This window comes from Arachis hypogaea, chromosome 3, assembly GCF_003086295.3.
Source record: "Arachis hypogaea cultivar Tifrunner chromosome 3, arahy.Tifrunner.gnm2.J5K5, whole genome shotgun sequence".
NCBI lineage: Eukaryota > Viridiplantae > Streptophyta > Magnoliopsida > Fabales > Fabaceae > Arachis > Arachis hypogaea.
This window is the reverse complement of record NC_092038.1, coordinates 98638167-98642749: the sequence shown is the minus strand read 5'-3', so window position 1 is coordinate 98642749 and position 4583 is coordinate 98638167. Positions and strand designations below refer to the sequence as shown.

General features: G+C 33.8%; 1 long non-coding RNA gene across 2 annotated transcripts; it reads left to right on the top strand.

Annotated features, from left to right (window-relative positions):
* The first annotated feature begins 2167 nt into the window (after positions 1-2167).
* Positions 2168-3581, top strand: LOC140182712 (uncharacterized). 2 transcript variants are annotated; one of them, XR_011878767.1, is made up of 3 exons: positions 2168-2548; positions 2658-2759; positions 3299-3581. It is a non-coding gene; the product is annotated as an uncharacterized lncRNA (long non-coding RNA). The 2 variants fall into 2 exon arrangements; XR_011878766.1 differs by having other exon boundaries at positions 2168-2759.
* Positions 3582-4583: the final 1002 nt, after the last annotated feature.

Here is a 4583-nt window from a genome sequence, read left to right as displayed (position 1 = left end):
GCATCTCCCCTAAAACTTGGACTTTGCCACCCTTTTCGGGTCCCAACCAAATCATTTAACAACCCCTTCCACTGGTTCAAAACCAAACTAGTTTAAAAACAGGCTAATTCTGAAAATTCATATCATTCTCATACTTCAAGAAAATAGATTCAAACTCAAATCATTTCCAAAGAACCAAACTTGTTTCCAAAACTTTAAAAAAATAATGCAGCAACCATCCATTTAACAAAAACTAAACCACAATCCAATTAAACAACAATCATATTCATCTTAAAATAGCCCAACAATACATAAGACTTATACAATCACTAAAGGTACATTTATCACATTAATAGCCATTTATAACAATTCCAAATTATAAAATTGAGTTCTTTAAAAAAGCTCCTACCTTGATAAGTTGAAACCGTAACCCAAACGCGTCAACTGAACTTTCTTCTCTCAACCAAACTCAATGGCAACTTCAATTCTGGCTCTGCACACTTTTGCAATAGCATAACAGCTTTAAAACACAACATGCAACCTTGGTTACTAACTCATAAGACCATTAATATCGCAACGACTTTAAAACACGTAATAGAACACTAACGCGGGGTCTCTGAAATAGATATACTTACTGTAATAACAAAATGAAGCAACGGTGGTCTCTGAATCAGTTTGGCGGTAGCCCCGGCAGCCACCTCAAGTGGTAGCGAAAACTGGACTCTGGAGACGGCAACTGAAACCAACATGCAATGATTATAACATTTCTAGACGCTCAAAAGAAACAAAACCCAATTGTCAAAATCTTACCGGCAGTGGTCGTTGGTGACGGCAGCGGTGTTTCTCTGCGGCGAAGGCTCGGCCACCCATCACATGCGGCGGCAACAGAGCATGTGACGGTGGCTAGGCAGAGCGGCGGTGAGAGGAACCAGCTCAACGGCGATGGCGCATGCAGATCGGCGACGGCGCATGCAGATCGGCAACGGCAGCAGCTTCTGATGGTTGCAGGAGCTTCGGCGACGGTTACGGTTCTCCCCAACGGCTCCCTCTCGTGCATCCCCTCTTCTTCATCAGCGATGTCAGTGGCTTCTCGGTGGCTTCCCCACAGCTCTGCTCGATGATGACCGACCCAGAGGTGGCGGCGATGACACACATAGCTGTAGCCCACGATGATGACGGCGGCGGCAGCTCTGGATAGTACGGCGGCGACGAGAGCCCTATCCCCCCACGTCGGCGAACTCTTTTCCTTCTTCTCCCTCTGTTTCATTTTCTTTGTTTCCTTTTGTTACATTGTGTGTGTGTGTGTGTTGGGTTTGTTAGTGTGTGTGTGTGTCTATGGGGGGTAGTAGAGGTGAATGGGTTAAGGTTTAGTTTAATGAAGGTAAATTAGGATTTGTGTTGTGTAATAAAATTGGGGATTTTAGGGATTAAGATAAGGTAGTAGTTTTTTATTGAAAATAAAAGTATAGAGTAATAATCTAAATTCAAATTAAATATATAATAATCATCTTTGAAATACCATTTTATTATCAACTTGAAATCTATTTTCGAATAAGTACTAATTTAGTGAAATTTGATGATAATTAAATTAATTCCTTTATATATAAAATAAGGTTAAAAAAGTTTGAATATTTAAAATTAAGACATATAAAATATTCACTATTTTTTAATTATAAGAACTCTAAACAATAAATAAGAATTTACTCAACTTATATATAAAAATTTCTAAAAATATAATCTTAAGATCATAAATAATTTATTAATAACTTTTCAAAATTCGGGATCTTACAGAGGATGCTAACTAACTAATAACAGAAAACAAACCAAGAGAGCCAATTGATAAAACAAATTGGTATTGAAGTATTCTTGGTTTTCTTGAACACTAAGTTATTTTAGTAATCATGCTTTTATACTTAACAATACGATTACATGGAAGATTACTTAATGACTAATTAGAGTTAATAGTATGACCAAGAAAACTCTCCAAGTGAAACCATTATGAGGATATAGATGTTGATTCACCTTGTGAAAATTTGGTTTATGACTTAACATAATGTTGTTGGCTTGTTGCTGGATAAATAGGTAGCGAACCCCATTTGGAAAAGGCATTTGTGATTGTTCTGTGTGCACATGACCAGATGAGCCATAACTTATTGAATAAATATCTTGTTCACTATAATTTCACGTGAAATGTGCCTATTGAAAGCATATAGTTGTTCTTTCATAGGCATAGCTTTGGCATAAGTGGAGATGTTTGATTAGTATCTTGTGTCACAGTATTCATAGTGTGATTGGTGAAATATATTACATCATGCTCTCCCTCAATCTCTTTGCCCCTCTTATATGTACTTTCTGATGTATGGCAGAGTAGACTTAAGGAATTTGAAACAACATTAAGGAAATCCCCAAGAGATACAACTACTCTTGAAGTAAGCCATAGGTGTTAGTTCTTTTTTCCTCATTTCTGTGTGTCTAGATACATTGGAAATATTTTTCAGGGAGCTGCAGTAACTTTGGCAGAACTAAGAAATATACAAGAGCTGCTTCTCTACTTAATGTTTTAACAAAGGTTGATAATATTTTGACCATGGATATATTGTGAAACATTGCATAAATTTTGTTGTTGTTTGATCTTTCGTTAATTTTGTAACTGATCCTTTTGTTGGGTTCCAATTAAGGAAAAACCAAATGATGCTGATGTTTTCCGTTTGCATGGAGAAGTTAAGTATGAACTCAAATATTATGAAGGGGGTATTGTTGCGTGTAAAAGTTCAGCAATGGTTAGTTAGTCTTTTTAACATTTCAACTGCTCTTTGCTAGTGGATACTTTTTGTGAACTAAATAATCACATCTTAATTTCTAGCAAGGTCACAAAGAGTCAAGTAATTTGAGGAAACCAATAATTTAGGTTAGAACTTGGGATAGATTATGATATCTGTATTTTCTATTCATATCTTCTGGATTTTTTCTCAAAGTTATGCGCTCAATGCTCAGTTCTTTACCAGTCATAATATTTCCAATTTTTTAATAATGCTACAAGTTCAGTCTTCAAAGAGAATCGAATCTCGTGGATGCAGCCGCCTCCTTCTTCTTCTTTTTCTTATGTTGATTCCTTCATTCCACTGAGTCACTCAACAAATCAAAGTAGTAGCAATTAATGAATAGCTACTATTTTTAAAGCTCTTATTTATTTATATGTATTTTATTTGGTATTGTGCATCTCGAACTGTGGTTTTTTAAAATGACATTGGTAGGAGAAACTATGATGTTTTGCCTAATTGTGTGCTAATTTTTCTCTTTTTTCCCTTTTGTATTCCAGGGGTAAGAGAATAACTTCTAACAGACAAAGGGATCTTGACTAAGTTGCTGGGAGAACTTTGGTTGCTCCTTGAAAATGGCATCAAACTATTGAGAATTGATGGTGGCCCTCTACTAGGATTTAATTTTGCTCTAGAGACAATATCTCTTTTTTTTCACATCTGTATCCATTCTAGTTTGGAATTTTGGGTGAGGTCTTTGTTTAACTTTACTGTGTTATCACATGTAACACTGAAACAGACGAAATTATTGATTTTTATGAAAAGAGTTATGCATTTAGTTTATTTTTTAAGGAATACATTACTAAAATTGGATCTTGAATTATGCTGGAGAATCAGAAATTTGAGAAAGAACAAAATGAATAGTAAATTTGGTTGAATATCCATGACTTTCAAATGTTATTAATTAATTTAGCAAATAATTGTAAGGTTGATTTTAGATTGTATAGTAATCTACGAGTGTATGCCATTTGACAAGGATTCTAACTGATAATAATTTTTTAGAAAATATACACTTGCCTTGGCATGAAAAAGTCATGAGTTATGAATTATGAATTATGATCAATATTAATAGAAAAAAACAAAAAGTAATGAATAGCTAGTAGAGATTTAAACTTTCTAGAGGAAGCAAGCAATATAAATATTAAGTAAACGAGATTAAACTAACAACTCTAAATATAAACCAAACACGGTATATGACAATTATAGATTTTTAAGTTTTGTTTGACTCTTTTTGTTTATACTTATTGTAGTTCTTAGTGGTAGAGTTAATGACATTATACAGCATCAAGTTGTGGGGCCTTAGAATCAAATATAATGCAAGTCACATCTTTGTAGCATCATTAACCTAAAAAATATAAATATTTGAAGTTACCAAAAAAGCCATGTGCACTAGTAAATGAGGTACTATTTAGCATAAAATTAGCAATAAATTGAGTTTTACTCATTCAAATTATTATCTAAACCACAGGTATCAATTTAAATAGCTTAAATGTCTATTTACAAATTATAAATAGTAGGTCATAAAATGCTTCCTATATAACTTGGCAAGCCATTCCAAAAAGAGCAGTAAATTAACTTGACACTTTATTCCTTTTAATTAGTATAAATAAGTCAATAGTAAATTAAAAAGTTTTTTTCTAGTATTCTTAATTGATTTATACTTTCTCATTTAGTTTGTTTGAATATCTATAATTTATGGTGCTTCTTCATATGCTGCCATAGGCACACATAGAGCGAGCACTGCATGATCATCTTCTCTTTCAAAAACTCACTGCTTCTCAATGT